The sequence below is a fragment of the Leopardus geoffroyi genome, chromosome A1, assembly GCF_018350155.1.
Source record: "Leopardus geoffroyi isolate Oge1 chromosome A1, O.geoffroyi_Oge1_pat1.0, whole genome shotgun sequence".
NCBI lineage: Eukaryota > Metazoa > Chordata > Mammalia > Carnivora > Felidae > Leopardus > Leopardus geoffroyi.
The window spans coordinates 196163566-196180510 of NC_059326.1; the positions used below are offsets into that span (position 1 = coordinate 196163566).

General features: G+C 54.7%; 1 protein-coding gene across 3 annotated transcripts in view; it reads right to left on the reverse strand.

The window, feature by feature from the left end:
- The window catches only part of SYNPO (synaptopodin), a 68759-nt gene that overhangs the window by 19661 nt on the left and 32153 nt on the right, over positions 1-16945 (reverse strand). The window lies entirely within an intron of this gene.

A 16945-nucleotide genomic window follows, 5' to 3' on the forward strand; every position in this document is an offset into this window, starting at 1 on the left:
GAGCTACAGCAGTGTGATTCCTACAGTATAAACCACTGTGCACACCTGAGGGGGATTTAACGTCAGCCTTTTGCACAATCCACCTGTGCATGACTCTGTTGGGCTCAGGCTCTGTCTGTCTCTCTCTTGTCCTCCCTTCTCCAGCCCTCTCTGGGTCTGGTCTTGCTATTCTGCTCGCAGTCAGACACAGCCCAACTTGCCCTCACCCTCACTCCCCCTCCGCCCCCAGCATCCTGTCTGCAAGGGCACCCCAGCGTCAATCTCTAGCTAATGTGCTGTGGCAGAGAGAACCAGGTTTGAAGCCCACGTTTGCCTCTTGCTAGATGTAAGTGTCCAGGCCGCCCTGGAGTGGCCCCCGATCCAAGAGTCCTACAAGGGAAGGTGCAGCCAAGGCTGCTCCCACCTCTCCGTGCACAGCCCCACAGCCTGGAGGGCACTGTGGCCCTGGGTGTGCTGGAGGCTGCTGACCCTGCCATGCCCCCTATGCCATTCACCAATTACCAGGCCGGTCTGGCTCCCCTCCAGCAGGAGGATTCTGCTGCCAGAGGAGAGGCTAGATCACCCAGCGCTGCCCTCCCCTCATCCGTCCCTCAAACTACAAAGGCAGTTTAGAGGCAAGTCTAGTCCAGAAGACTGGAGGCCAGGAGGTTTGGTATCTGTCCTGTCACAATTTGGGTGAGATGCTGGACTAGTTCCTGACCTTCTTTGGGCTTCAGTTTGTCTGTGTGTTCCAAGAAGGGACTGGACTGGAACAGTGATTCCTAGAGAACGGTGCCCCTATACCTCCAGTGGCAGCAAAAGGATCTAAACAGTACCCTGATAATCTGAAATCTTAAGAGTTATGTAAATTTCACATGTGTATTGGCAGAGGGGTATAATGAACACGTCAGCCCTGTGAAAGGCGTATTACTGCTTAGGGAGAGGTAAAAGCAGATATTTCAGTAATGAAAGCTAGACAATTTAAAGGAAATAAGTATAGGTGGTGCATGGACTCATTCATTCAACAGATATTTACTGCACGCCAACTAAGGGCCAGGCACTGTTCACAGCCAGGAAGAGTAACAGAGATCCCTGCTTGCATTCTGGTAGGGGAGCAAGATAATAAATATATGAGTAACTATACGAGTAAGTCAGAAGGTAAATGTTATGGAAAGAAATAAAGCAGGGATAAGACATCAGCCGACTGCATGGGGTGGGGAGTGGTCTGCAAAGGTAAATAGAGTGACGGAAGTCACTGAGAAGTCACGCCTGAGTAAAGAAGAGAAGAAGGTGAGGGAGTGAGGCACGTGCCTGTCTAGGAAGAGAGAGCAGGCAGAGGCAACAGCTGGTGTTAAGGTCCCGAGGCAGGCTCGCACCTGGCAGGCTTGAGGACGGTGCATCTAATGGGGAGGTGGGGCACGGATGGAGAAACCAAGCTCTCTAATGGCCCTTCTACCGCCGCCCTTCAGGGTCTCAGGGATCCCCCTGCATTGCAGCCATTTGTGCACACACGTGCACGCACACCCTGCAACGCACGCATTCTCAATAGCTTCTTCATGCTGGCCAAAGCCTAGACTGCAGCCGTACCTCCTCCTGCTTGCTTCACACCTGCACTACAGGGGGCAAAGTGTGCGCAGGCTCGCCTGCACACCTACACACAGGGCGGGCAGAACCTGCCCATGACCTGCAAGCACTTGTAGTCATGCGGGTGAGAGGCACAGGTCCTCAGGTGGCAGGCTGGCACGGATCCACACGCAGCAGGCATACGCCTCGTGGGAGGGCCCATGCATTTCTCTCCCACCAGCCCGCCGGGTGTCCAGGTGACTGAGCTCTCAGACAACCCCTGCCCAGAGGGCACGTGCTGCTGTAGAATGTGAAGTGCACTGCTGGTGGGTCACATTCTCTTCTCCAGGCTCTCTGCAACTCGGCCATGGTTTCCTCTTTCTAGGGGTACATTAAAATCTACCACCTGATACTCAAATGTGCCAGTGGATTTTGTCACTCCGAAGAATGTCGCCCTTTCTCCCCATACTGCAATTAAATGGACAAGCCATGTAAAATGCCTCGGGGAGCACTGTAAATGCCACCAGCTGCTTCCAGCACCATCGCCTGTCACAATCCTGGTCCCTGGCTTCATCCTTTGAGGTTGCTTGGGGCGGCGGGGAGGGGCAGCTGAAGGGTAGGAAGAAGGGGCCAGACTGGGAGCCGGAGGTCTGGCTTTCAGTTTCAGTCTGGTCTCCAACCCATCATGAGGCCTCGAGCACATCTCCTCTCTGGCCCAGATCAGAAACCCGTAAGTGGTATAGGATCCCTCGGGAGGTGTATCCCAAATGCACACTCCTGGGCTCCACCCCAGACCCAGACCACAGATTATCCACATTAACAGTCCCCCTGAGGGGTTCTGAAGCAAGCCACGTTGGGGACCCACTGGGCCTGTGATTTTATAAACATGTGTGTGGAAGTGAATTGACATATGGGGAAATGCTTGGAACACAGTTGGGTACCTAGCAAGACCCCATAATGTCAACAAAAAATGCACTTAAGAAAATATATTTATTTACGGAATCATACGCCATCCCTTGAACACGCACCCTTTTAAAGTTCTACCAGCACCTTCGCATTCTCCAGAGACAGAGGCAGAGCAGGAATTGTTACACTATTTTATAGATTAGGCACCTGAGGCAGAGAGAGACCAAGGGGCCTGGCCAGGATCTCCCAGAATGCAGGTCTTCAGTTCCCAGACACAGACCTTGGCTCAGTCTCATGAGATGTGCCACCCTGGGGCCTTATCCCTCATCCCCGATGGTTCTGATGTCCGGCCCACAATGCACCTGTCCTTCCACTGCAGGTTTACGAAAACTCTGGACACACATGACTTCTCACGGTTCACTGAGAACAGGACAGCCTCAGATAGTTGAGTTCCTTAACTAGCCATAGTGTTCCTCTCACTGGGCAGGGCAGTGGCTTTCCAAAGCCGTAACGTTACATGCTACCATTTGACCTGGTGTGGTCCTTCTCTTCCCGTCAGCCTGAGTTCAAACCCCAGTTGAGCAGATCACTACTTTGAGCAAGTCTTATAAATGCTGTGCCCAGTCTCCTCCTTTGTAAAGGGGTCTCCTAATTCCTACCCTGCAGGGTGACTGTGAGGGCTAGGTCTCCTATGTGCTAAGCACCTGATTTCAGGCCTGGCACAGAGGCTCCGGTGATGACACAGCACCATTAACTCACAGGCTAAAGTGTGAGTTGCTGGAGGCAGAGACTCTGCCTCATTCGCCAGGGTGCCCTCAGCTACTGCGTGTAATACGTGCTCAGTAAATACGTGCTGAATGAATGTAGAGATGATATCTCCAAAGCAACTCAGTCCTCGTCCCAGCTTACCATTCTATTTCCTGACCCATCTCCCAGCCTGGAGGCTGAAGGCACTGAGCAGGAATGGTCAGAGACAGAAGGGATGGGTTATGGGTCGTGGGAAGTGCCCCCCCTTCTGCCAAGGCAGTGACAACAAGCGGCATCCGGGGAGGGCGGTGTTCTTGGAGCCCTGAATGTAATCCTGTTGACTCAGAGGCATAAATAATGCACTAGCATGTTCTCTCCTCACTACCCTGTCATGCTAAGAATAGCAGCAGCTACCCTTTCAGGAATTCCACAGGGAAGAGAACAGGACACCAAGATGGGGACGAGAAGGGAAAGACGTCACTAGGCTGTGGATGGTCAAGTGCCCTCCTTCCAAGCCCACCTTCTCAAATTCATAAGACAAAGGACCCTGGAGGTAAGAGTGGAAAAGGCTCTTAGAGGCACCTGGTCAGGGGCTCTCCAGGGACAAGGAACAAGCACCACCCCCACCCTCTTCCTGGTCTCTTTTCCTCCTCCCTTCTGATGCCCATCCTAATACGCCCAGGCCTCAACCACCCCTCCACACTCCTCCCCTCCCTATTCATGTGAATAAATATAGAGTGGGTGGTTCCTCTCTTATGGGTGGTTTCCTATGTAAAACTTCAGAGAGAAAAGAAGATTCTATAACTTTTAATTTAAAAAAAATTAAAAAATATTTTTAACTTTTATCTATTTTTGAGAGAGAGAGAGACAGAGCACGAGCAGGGGAGGGTCAGAAAGAGAGGGAGACACAGAATCTGAAGCAGGCTCCAGGCCCTGAGCTGTCAGCACCAAGCCCAACACAGGGCTTGAACTCACGGACCATGCATGAGATCACGACCTGAGCCAAAGTCGGACACTTAACTGACTGAGCCACCCGAGCGCCCCTAATTAAAAAATTTTTTTAAGTTTAAAAGTGACTGACCTAGAACAGTGCCTCTCAAACTTTAATATACATTTAATATAATTGCTCAGGGATGTGGTTCAAATGCAGATTCAGATTCAGGAGGTCTAGAGTGAGGCCTGAGAGTCTGCATTTCTAAGAAGCTTCCGAGTGGTGCTGATATTGCATCCATGGGCTGTACCTCGAGCACAGAAAACTAGAGTATTTCCCTATGATACAGACGGAGAAGCTGAGGCCCAGAGAGCAGCAGGGGTGTGCCCAAGAGCATACAGCAGAACTGGTCTCAGAACACAGGCCACCTGACTCCTAGGGTTTGGCCCTGAGGGGCTTTGGGGTTGGAAGGTGATGCTTGGTGTGGGGCAGGGGACAGACAGCAGTGACAGGCAGTCCAGGGGCAGGCCTCCATTCAGCCACGAGCCAGACCTCCTTGGGTCCGCGGGCTCCCACAGGAGTAAAAGGAAACAAGAATTATCCTGAACAGAGGCACTCAGCTGGAGTGAGTAGCTAAGACCCTGCTCTCAGCAACCTGCATCTGGGCCCTGATGGGCCACCAGAACCTCGTGGAAGGCACGATGCATCAGGCAGCCATTAAACTGAGAGGATGAGCTGGCCTGATGAGCACTGTGCGTTCAGTTGTTGGGTAAAGCAGCTGGCGGAGTGCTGAAGGCCCCCAGGGCGGCTCTGCCAGGGTGCAGACCCACGGGAAAGGAGCCAGAAGGCAAGACCAGCCTCCCAGACCAGCACTGGGAACCACTCCTCCTTCCCAGGATGGGCCTCGGACCCCTTGGCAGGCTCCAGGCCCTGCATGATCAGCCCCGCTGCCCCTGCACCCACACGCCTCAGCAGCGCTCCTCCTTTGCCCCCCATTGCCTCCCTGCCATACACTCAGGGCGGCGTGCTGGCCCTCCTTCAAGTGCTCAGACAGGGCCCAAGCACTTCCTCACCCCAGGGCTTTGGCAGTGGCTGCTGCTTCTGCCTAGAGCCCTTTCGTCCTTACCCTCTCTGTTGTCCCTTTCTGGCCACACTTATCCTTCAGGTCTGTTTACGGGTCTCAGGGAGGGCTGCCCGCCCTGGGAGGCTGCATTCCTCTGCCTGTCCTCCAAACTCTCATTACATCTGTAATTCCATTGTATCTTTGAAGCGTCAGTCTGCCCTGACTGATGGTGGTTAGCAGCCCTGAGGGCAGGGACCTTGGCTGTCATTGCTCCGCTCAGTCCCTGCCTCTGTGTGTAGGCCACAGCTGGGGCTCAATAAACATTTGTTGACGGGATGAGGAAATAAATGGATGAAAACACTGCTCACGTCACTACTGCAAAGCCTCCCACCTCCGTGGTTTCTGGCCCTGCTCACCCTGAAGAAGTTGTACAGGACTGGGGTTGGCAAGATCATCTGCCTCTAGTCCTGTGCTCTGCCACTCTCCAGCTGAGGGGGCCTCACAGGTCATATCACTCTCCGAGGCCGGTGGGTCTCTCTCTAGCGCTCTTTTTGGGTCTAAATGGGCGATGGCATCTGGCAAAGGCTTTGGAAACTATAAAGAGCTCTAATTGGTAGCATTACTCTGTCTGTGTTTGAGGCCCAGAGAGGGAAAGAGCCCCACTCAAGGCCACACAGCCAGTGTGGTGACACCAGACCCCACAGGCACAGCTTAAAGCCAACAGCTAAGCTTCAAGCCCACCCAGACTCAGTGAGAGCACCATCTGCCTGGAGGCTGGGCAGGGGTGGAGGAGGGAGAGCATTCAGCCTCAGGCCCAGAGCCAGGGTGGGGTGGGCGGAGCCCCCAGCGGGAGCCCTGAGTGGGGCCTGGCAGCTGGGCATGGGGGAGCCAACTGGCACAGGCTGGGTGGTGGCATGCTTGTTCCCCATGCGCGTGACAGTCTATTTTTTAATCGGCACCCTCCCCCTCCCCATCCCCCAACTCCATGTGCCCTCCCAAAGGGCCCCATATCAGGAATCGTGTCCTGGCTGAGCCACCTTGGGGATCAGTGGGAAGGTCCCCAAGTCCCATCTCCTCTTGGAGCCCACAGGTACTAAGCATCCCAGAAGGCAGGACAGGAGGGCTCGGGAGGAAGAGTACCTCCTACTCGTGTGACCTCTGGCTGGTCCCTGGATTGTCTGACCTCAGTTTCCCCCATCTGTATAGTGATGGGAGGCATGCCAGACTCCACAGGAGTTCACTACAACGCAAGCTCTTGGGATTCACTCGAGCTCCATGACACTGATGATGCCCATTCGTCAGGTTCTGGCAGAGCCTCCGTGCCCACAGCCCTCCCAGGGTACACTTGATCCTCCCTGACCTACTCCCAGGGTAGGAGGGCAGGTGGGGAGAACAGAGGCTCAGCTGGCTCAAGGGCCAACCTCAGAACCCCAGACCCTAGACCTCAGGATCCTCCTTCCAGAACCTGAGGGACAGAGATGAGGAAGATCAAAGAGGAATGCTGTGTGTTCTTAAGCAGGTGGCCTGGCCTCTCTGAGCCTCTGGCACTCCATCTAAAACAGGAAAGATTGTGTTGTGCAGAAGTTGAGTTCCCAGGATTTGGAGCCAAACTGCCTGGGTTTGAATCTGGCCACTCACCAGCTGTGTGACCTTGGGAAGCCCACTTAACCTCTCTGTGCCTTAGTTTCCCATCTGTAAAATGTTGATAATAATAGTATTTACTTCACGGAGTTGTTGACATGTAAGGAACTTAGAATGTCCTTGGCACATAGTAAGTAACCATAAATAGTAACCAGTTTTCAAGAACTTTGGTTTTTATCTGTCGAACATTCTTAGTCTCCAAGAGATTTTATTCCAGAAGATTAGGCATAAGAGTCTCAAGTCAGCTTACTCTCCTGTCTGTGAGGCTCATCCAGCCCGCCCCTTCCTAGTCCCTCCTGTTGGCCCCATGTTTTCGGTGTCTGCTGAGCTCTTTCACCCCCATGATCCCCTCGCATCCTTCCTACCCCATTTCATAGCAGCTCAGAACCCAAGCCTGAGCCCCAGAGGAAACAAGTGATTTGTCCAAGACCACCAGCCAGTCAGCTAAGACTGGAGGTTCAAGTATTTGTTCCTGAAGTGCGGTCCAGGCCCTTTTCCACTGTGCTGTGCCCGTCCTCCCGCCATCAAAACCTGTTCCTGGCCAAACATCAAAAATTTATACTGAGATGTGAGTCTTGAGCTAGAGTCTGTCTCCTCAAAGGCTTGCTAGTTTAACAGAGATCAAAACATGACCATACTATTTAATAAGTAATACTTATCTTTTTTTTAAAGCATTTACCATCATTTAATTTCAAAACAGTAAAGACAGGGCTTATTATTTTTTCTATTTACCGATGTGGAAACAAAAGCCCAGAGAGGTTATATAATAGGGTTAAGACCTCTCAGCCAGTCGGGAGGAGAACCCAGGGGTCTAGCCACCATATCCGTGTATCAGCCATGCAGGAAGCAGGTCACATAGGAGTAGACTGAACTTTGTTTCACCTGCCGCAGCCCTGGGAAGCTGGACAGGGGAGGGCAGGGGAGGGGAGTCACAGTCCTATAAGACACTGCCTCACCAAGTGGAAAAGATGAAGCTAGGAGGCAGGAATTTCAGGCAGTGGCCAGTTGGTAAAGATTTCATTCTGGAGAGAGAGGGCTTTTGTAAGCCTCTGGAATTACAGGGCCTGGAGGCCGTCCCCACATTGATTCCCCCCTCTGGCCACACTGGGTAGCGATTGAGCCCCAGTATCTAGGGACAGTTCACAAAGGACTATGAGCTCACACATACACAGGCCTAACTCAGCAGAGCCCAGCCACTCCTCTGACCAGAGCACAGGCCTGTGGCTCCTTTGGGTCTGCAGCCTGAAGCCGTGAGGGATGAAGGCATTTGCATAACCTAGAGCCAATGGCCACCCCACCTCCACCCCAGCTCCTCGTGTAAACCATTTACTGTCCTTTGAAATACCCTTCCTTCCAACCAAATCCCTCCCGTATCTCTAGACCCAAGTTTTGGAGGTACCTCCTCCATGAAGCCAGCCATGACTGCTCCTTCAAATAATACTCAGGTCTCTACTCCAATGGAGTGAGGGAGGCCTTCCCTAGCCACCAACACAAAGTAGCCCCTCCAACTGTTTTCTATCTTAGCAGGATGGGTTAAAATAAATAAATAAAAATTATATATATATATATATATATACACACACACACACACACACACACACACACACCACTTTTATCTACCTGAAAATACCTTATTTATTTCTTTGCTGTTCTTTTTCTTGTCTATCTCCCCAGTTAAAACGCAAGCTCCTTGAGGGCAAGGACCTGTCTTGTTCACTATTGTAACCCTGGTGCCTAAGAACCCACCCCATCTCATTGCTATCCAGGGACACTGAGGTCTCCATAAAGAGCAAGGGATTCACGCAAGGTCACACAGCCAGCAAGCGAGCAGCAGAGATCAGCTTAACACCCAGGTCCCTGCCCTGCAGCCCAGGGCACTTGGCCATCCCCACCCCCACCCCAGTTGACCCTCTGCTGGCCTATCTTGTCACTGCCTCCACATGACAATGGGGGCCAGAGCCTGCAAATCCTCCGCCTGTCCACTTCCCTGGGGGCCTGCAGTTCCCCCAGCTAGGCAGCCCTGCCTGCTTCCCCCCTTGGTCCCTCCCTTCCTGGCATCAACAGCTCTGATGAGCTCATGTCTGGAAGCCTGGGAGCTGCCCTGAAGGAAAAGGTGCCTCCCAGGCCAGGCCCCTGGGCCTGCAGGTGTATACAGCTCCCTGGGATGGCAGTGCTGGCAGGTGGAGGGAGTGTGCTGACCCAGGCCCAGTCCACCTCCCAGAGCTGAAAGTAGGCTCAGGGTGACAAGTGTCAACCACGGACACAAGGCACGGGGTGACAAGGACATATAGAAAAGTTTCCTCCTGCACTCCTCCCATTTTTCCAGATGCTCCTCTGCCCCTCGCCCCTCCCCTATCAAGGAGCTGCTCTGTCCCAAGAAAAGGGGGCTCTGCTGCCTTCTACTCACAGTACTACCCTGGGCAGATCTTGTCCCCTCCGCAGCCTCAGTCCCTCCAACTCTATAATGGGGAGGTTAGATCAAGTGCTGACCCAAGAGGCTAGGGCTCGGTTGAGCCGCAGGCACCTGAATGCCACAGGATTTTTTTTCTTTTTTTCACCTTAGGGGAAGGGCAATAGCTAACAAGAGATGGAAGGGGTTAAAGGCCTTATTTTAACCATTAAAGCTGATTCCAATCACAGCTTAATTTAGGTGCCAGCTTAATTTGGGGAGGCGGGGGGGGGGGGGGGCTAGCCACCCTGCAGGCCACCCTGAAAACAGTGGGAGCCAGGGTAGCACAGCAGCAAAACACTTGCCTTTTGGAAGTTCTCTGAATATCAAAATAGAGTGATTCTAGTCCGTTCCCCTTGTACAGATGGGGAAACTGAGGACCAGAGAGGAGGAAGAACCAAACCAAGATCTCATATAGAGACAGAGGCAGGGGACCCCACTCCAAAAGGCATTTTCGAACTCCCTTGAGAAGTCCCATCCCACTGCTTGAGGTAATATGGTGGTTGGTTTGTGGCTCCGTCCCGCAGCACAGGATGGGGGCAGACCTGGGGTTGGTGACAGGCTGGTGGGCACCAGCACGACTTCCAGTCCCTGACCCCAGCATACCCTAGTCCCTCTGATCAGTGTCTAGCCTCACCCTACACCCTGCAACATGACAGGGATGAGGCACCCTCCGACTGCCCCTCCACCCAGCAGGGTCACCGCTGTCTCTAATGCAGCTGTCCCCTCAGGGGTCACTCTGTCCACCCTCTCACCGCAGAGAGGACAGGGACTCGCCTCCAGAACACACAGCAAGTTGGTTTATTCCAGTGCCACTTGTCAGTCAGGGTAGGGTGGGGGGTGGGGTGGTCTGGTGCTCTCCTGCTCACTCTTGTCCCTTGTAGACAACCCAGACATGGAACACAGGGGGCCCTTGTCCCAATCTAGGGTAAGCCCATAAACTGGGGTGGGGGCAGGGAGCAAGGGAGACCCTTCCCTCCCCCCCCAGAGTCTTCAAAGAGGTCTTGTCAGGGCCCGGTTGGAGCCCCTGATCCACAGTGCAGTGGTTAGGAAGGAACCCCGCCCTCCACTCACTTCACCTCCATGGTCTCTCACCTTGGCAAACTGGGGAATGGTCGGGGTGTTGTGAGAATCTGCTGTAGAGCCCTTAGGACAGTTCCTCCTCTGCCCCCAGGCGCTCAGGAAGGGCCTCGATTTCCCCAGGGGGTCCTGCCGGTGGTCCCCGCGGCGGGAAGGTCCCGCGTCCCCGCAAGCCTCGCCCTCTCGGCCAGAGCACTGCGCCGCCGCCCCGCCCGCGGGAAGTGGGACGCGAAGCCAGCACACGCCGTTCTGCTACCCCACGGGCGCCCATGTTGGTCAACCCGGCCCGAGCCCAGCCCGCCTTTCCCAGAGTCGGCTAGGGGCGCAGACCCCTCGGTCTGGTGCCCACCCGTCGGCCCGCGCTGCCCCGGCCCCCGATGTGCTTGCGGGTTGGGGCTCGAGGGCCGGAGCCCCAGCGCAGCCCCGGTAAGTAGCTTCACCGCGTCGGGGCGTCCTCCCGCTCCGGGGCTGCTCGAGAGCTTCGGGATTTCTCCAGCGCCCCCTCCCACCCCGCCCCACGGTACAGATGGGGAAACTGAGGTCCGGAGTGTAGCAGCGACTCAGCCAAGGTCACCCTGTGCGCGGGGGACCGGAGCCCAAATGTGCCACCTCCACCTGGGCGGCACAGGGAACAGCACAGGTGGGAAGGGGCGAGGCCCGCTCGGCACCTGCACCCCCGCCCCGCCAGCGCCCCTCACTCACCTCCAGCCTCCGCACGCAGTCCCCGAGCTCACCGGCGCCGTCGCCTCCGCGCACCTGGCTGCGTCCGTCAGTGCGCCCCGCCCCGAGCCCCCCGCCGCCCCCGCCCCGCGCCGGGCGCCCCTTCCGCGTCGCCGCCGCCGCCGCCGCCACCTCCCAGCGGGCTTCTCGGGGACCCAGAGCTGGGAGCCCGGAGCCGGGAGGGCTGGGCCGGCGGGCGAGCGGCGCTCCTGCCGCCCGCTCCCCGGGGCCCTAGCGCCGCCCCGCCCGCCGCCCCGCCCCGCCCCGCCCCGCCCCGCCCCCGGAGGTGCGACTCCCTCCCCCGCGGGCTCGGCCCCGGGATCCTGGCGGTCTCCCTTTTCGCCCGCTTTCCTTCCCTGTGCTACACTCTGCTGCCTTGTTGTGTCTCTGTTTCCTCCTCCTTTTTTTGTATCTCCAGGTCGGTCCCTAGACCCCTCTGCTTTCATTTCACCCAGTTCTTTCTGTCTCTCCATCCATTTCAGCTCCCTCTCTTCTCCCCCCACCCCATCCCTCCAACCACCCCTCTTTTAAATCTTGGTGATTCCGGCCCCATAACTGACACCACTCCCACCTCTCCAGCCCCTTTCCTTTCAGATCCAGATGCGGTGCCCCTCAGGCCCATCTTCGCTCCCCCTTCTTAGCCCTGGTGATTAGAATAACTGTCTACCTTAGTAGGACTTAGGCAAACGGGGACTGAGGAAGGTCGTCACCTCCCCGCTGGCCTGGGGCCATCCCCTGACTTCACTGGTAGGTAGGTCAGCAATAGGGATGCTGTGTGGCTCCTGAACTTTGGTTCCCCATCTTTTTATTGAACTAAATGCCATTCAGACTGAGCTCAGCAGAGCCCCATGACAGTGGTCAGTGTGCATCAGAATGGGGGGGGGGGGGGTAGGAGGGGGGAGATGCTGTTAAAAGCGGAGATTCCCACATTCTAGCACATCCTCCCAGTGGTGAAGAGGCAGTGGGCTTGGAAACAGTACTGATAACAAGCACCCTTCACACTCCCACCAATTTTGAAACAAAAGTAACTGCACTTGGAAAAATGTTGGCCTGGGTTTTCACCAAAGTTTCCTGGGGTTCCAAGTACCCCACCCCTTCAACCAGGGTGGTTCCACTTTCATTTGTCTTTCATATACAAGGTTCTGTGTTTAGACTCCTGCTAGAGGAAGTTAGCCATGGACTCATGTAAGCCCACCCCACCCCACCCCACCAGAGGTTCTGTGAAACACTAAGCTGCAGGTGGCCTGGCTTTGGGACATCCTCTGTCCCCAGTGGGTGGGCTCAGAGTGCGGGAGGTCAGGTGACAGAGAGGCAAACCCTGTCTGGCTGCTCCCATCTCTCTTCACTGGTTGGCCTCATGGTCTGCAGAGAATTCCTCTGCCCCCACGGCTGCTCTTGTGCTGGGGCCACCACAAGTGGAGGTGGGAAACATGGAGAGAGAGGGTCCTGGGGACTGGCAAGGTATTGCCTGCCTTGTAAGCCCATGTGCTAGAAAAGTGGCTATAGTCCAGCCTGTGGAAAACCAGGAAACAAACTGTGTGGGTGAGAGAGAGAGAGAGAGAGAGAGAGAAAGGGAGCGAGGGAGGGAGGAGAGAAGCTAGAATTACTGTGTGGGTGGGTATGAAAGAGAAAGAGATGGGGAAGAGGAAGGAGGACAGAAAGTGGTTCAGTCTGTACGTAGGTGTTTGACGGTGGGTGTGCAAGAGTGGATATGCCTACAGGAGAGAATGTGTGCATGCAGGAGAGATTTTAAAGTGTGGGTATGTGAGCAAAAGAAAATGGAGAGAAGAACATGCTTTTGACCTGTATCTGAGGAAAGGAATATGTGTACTGGTATGTTTTCAGGCGGGACTGTAGCTGTGTATGCAAATCTGATACATGTCATGTGTCACAGGTGAAAGGTAGGCATGCCTGAGTGAGGGGTGTGCATGTGTGTGCTCATGTATACCCCATGCGTGGATAGGTAGGTGTCTGAGGGCACGTACATGCATGCGTGTGCAGATATGTGATTATATACACATGCGTATCTGCATAAGAACATGGTATGCATATGTCTGTGTATGCACCCATGGGGGTGTGAACATGTGTGTGGGTGCACGGGTGAGGTATATGTGACCCTGTGAGCCTGCACCATTGCCCTCCTATTATGGTCACTATGGAGTGTGGGATTGAGAGGGGGTGTGGATGGCATCCTGCCCAGCCTCCTGCTCTTTCTACCTTCTCTCGCACAGGCCTAAAGAGCAGGGATCCTGTCTTTGGCCCAGTAACCACTGTCAGCTCTTACCATGACCGGGGGTTCCTCTGCCTCAACCATAGAAACATGGTCGGGGCAAGGTGCATCTGACAAGCCAGATCCACACCTTCATCCCCACCTTAGAGGCTCGGAGCAGTGTCCATTCGAGTGGGAAAGGCCCCCAAGCCCTCTAGATGGCCTGGGCCCCCAATGACAAATGGCCTGGAGAGGGGGGAAGGCAGCTCTCCCAAAGCCACAGACGAAGGAGACGCTGGATCAACAGTGGGTCCCAGGTCTCCCTAAGTGTATCCAAGGGGGAGGGAACGTGGCTTGGCAGAATCCCCCACCATCCTCCAGAGCCTGAACAACCTTTTTCCAGCCCTAGGTGGGTGGAAGAACACAGCCTGCTGCCTTGTTTCCATGGAGACAAGGCAGCACAGAAGGTGGTTGAAAGCATGGGCCTAGACCTCCTGGGGTTCAAATCTCCGCTCCTCCACCCACAGGCCTGAGACTCTGACAAGTCACTTAAAGTCATTGTGCCTTAGTTTCCTCATCTGTGAGGCAGAGATAAGAAAGGCGTGAACTTCCTAGGGGTGTTTAGAGGGTGAAATGAAGTGACCCATACAAAGCAATTAGCACAGCGTGTGGCAGCTGAACTGGGGGGGGGGGGGGGGGCGGGGCGGCAAAAGCCCTGAGTTCTAGCTCTAGCTTCGCAGCAACTTACTGCGTGACCTGGGGCAAGTCTGTTACCATCTCTGGGCTTCAGAGTCTCCTCAGGATTATCTACACAATCATCTCCGTGAGCCCTGCCAGTGTTGACCAGCTGAGACTTTGCGGTGAGGACGGCGGCCGTAGCTCAGGGCTGTCTTGGTGAGCCGTGGACCAACTACCACCGGCAGAAGCCCAGCCGTGAGCCTTACACACTTGCCTTCTCATATCTATTCTCTCACGTTGGCAGCAGCTGACGGCAGGAGACTTGAGCCACAGGCTGCTACCCCCATCATCTCTCTGCACCCCCTGCTCCCCTAGCCTGCCAAGGACGCCGTTCTGCCCTGCCCAGCTGGTACTCAGGCTTTAGAGCAATGGCACCACGTACCCACCCACCCCAAGTGGTGGGTGCCCAAGGCCGAAGATGCCATGACCCATACTTAAAGCTGCCAGGGAGCACTCAAGGGAGGCAGGTATAATTGCGGAAGGACGGGTGTAATTGTCTGAAGATGCTTATATTATAATCCTTTGGCGGTACCGGGAGGAAGCTTTAAAAGGAAGCCCTAATCCACTAATAACCTGGCAGCCCCACAGGCCTCTTCCCTCCGGATCTCCAGGCAGAGAGAAGGGACTCTAGCCACTCCCTTTCCCGAGGGAGCAGAAAGGCCAGTGTGGGCTCTGACGCACGACCACCCGGATTTCTCCTCTCCTGCGAGACCCAGATTCCTTCCTGCTCGCACCCGTGAGAAGACTTCCCCGAGACATCCTCCTGAGGTCACTCCTGCGCCCTCTGTCCCCAGAAACTGTCAGGACAGAACTGGAGACCATCTGGCTGGACGTCAGAGAAAGAAATGAACAGGACTGTGAGGAAGAAGACCGTGATCATAGTCTCAGCTCCAACACTGACTGTGTGACTTTGGGCAAGGGACTTGGGTCGCTGAGCTTCAGCTGTGTCACCTGTAAAAGGGGCAGAGTGATACCTGCCTTGAAAGACTATACCTATACAGTAAGATCGACGAGAATGAGATACTAAGAAATGACCTAGCTCTGTGTGAGAGGCCAACAGGATTCATTAAATGCGGCCCCTCTCCTCCCTTCACCCATGGTCTCTTCCACTCCAGGATGTCAGCAGACAGCACACTCCCCTTGTAAATCCAGAATACAGCGATGGCTAAGAACAAAGTCCCATATTCAAAAAACTCCGTGGTTGAATCATGGCATAGCGGCTTACTAGCCAGGAGTCTTAGATAAGTCACAAGGCACCTACGTGCTTTGAACCTCGACCTTCTCATCTGTGTAATGGAGATAATCATAGTGTGTCCCTCATGGGGATTACTGTGAGGTTGTGTGAAGTGATGTATATAAAGCTCTTAGCACAGTGGGCTTAGCACATAAGGGCTTAACAAATAGTAGCTGTTATACTGTGGAGTTGAGGATTATTTTAATTATTATTAACATCTGTCACGGGATCACCTAACATTTCCAAAACACTACCCCAGTCTAAGATCACTGAAACCTCATAATGGCTCTGTGAGGTAGAGAGGCCCCTATTTTTGTTTTATTTTCACATAAAAATTGCAACTCTCTAAGGGGGAGCGATTTGCTGGGGTTTGGCTGGTTTGTATCAGGTCCAGAACCAGTACCCATGTCTCCTGACCCTCAGCCGTGGTCTGTAAGAGGAAAAGGAGGAGGTCCTGGGGCTTTCAGGCTCTAGGGGACCTGAGTTTGGGCTACTCTGGTGTGAGGGCCCACCTCCAAGTTTAGGGCTGCTGGGCGCTCCTGGGGTCCTCCTTCTTCTTGCCCTAGATGCATCGAAGACATCTCCTGGATCCCGCCCAGCTTTCTGTGTGACCCAAGCATGGGAGAGTTGGCGGGGTGTGGGGTGGGGATGGCCATGGGGGGTGATCAGAGCCTGGAGAGAATTATTTCAGAAAAGAGAGTGGGCGGGATGGCTGGCGCAATGCCAACCAGGGCGGTAGCAATGCCTGCAGAGAAATGAGGTGTTCCTTCAGCTTCCTGACGCATTAGCCCTCCCAGGCCTGTGTCCCCCACACGCCCTGTGCCCCCAGGATCTGCTGGCAGCAGCTGCCTTCTGAGCAAGCATGGCCTGGCTCACGTCCTCTCCATCTGGACCCACTTCAGTGTTTCCATGGGCCCAGGCAATGGAGGTGATTCAGTGCGGGTTTCCCTGTCCCGCCCTGCTCTGCTGTCTCCTGACTCCTGCAGCCTATAGGAAAATTATCTCCCTCCCTCCCTTCCTTCATCCCCCTCTTCCTTCCTTCCCTTCCTCCCTTCTCTTCCTTCCTTCCTTCCTTCCTTCCTTCCCTCTTCCCTCCTTCCTTCCCTTCCCTCCTTCCTTCCCTCCTTCCTTCCTTTCCTCCCTCCTTCCCTTCCTTCCTTCCCTCTTTCCTTCCTTCCTTCCTTCCCTCCTTCCTTCCTTTCCTCCCTCCTTCCTTCCTTTCCTCCCTCCTTCCCTTCCTTCCTTCCCTCTTTCCTTCCTTCCTTCCTTCCCTCTTTCCTTCCTTCCTTCCTTCCTTCCTTCCTTCCTTCCTTCCTTCTTTCCTTCCCTTCCTTCCTTCCTTCCTTCCTTCCTTCCTTCCTTCCTTCCTTCCCTTCCCTCCTTCCTTCCCTTCCCTCCTTCCTTCCTTTCCTCCCTCCTTCCCTTCCTTCCTTCCTCCTTCCTTCCCTTCCTTCCTTCTCGTCCTTCCTTCCTTCCTTCCTTCTTTCCTTCCCTTCCTTCCTTCCTTCCTTCCTTCCTTCCTTCCCTCCTTCCTTCCCTTCCCTCCTTCCTTCCCTCCTTCCTTCCTTTCCTCCCTCCTTCCCTTCCTTCCTTCTCGTCCTTCCTTCGTTCTCTTCCTTCCTTCCTTCCTTCCTTCCTTCCTTCCTTCCTTCCTTCCTTCCCCTCTTCCTTCCCTACCCCTCTCC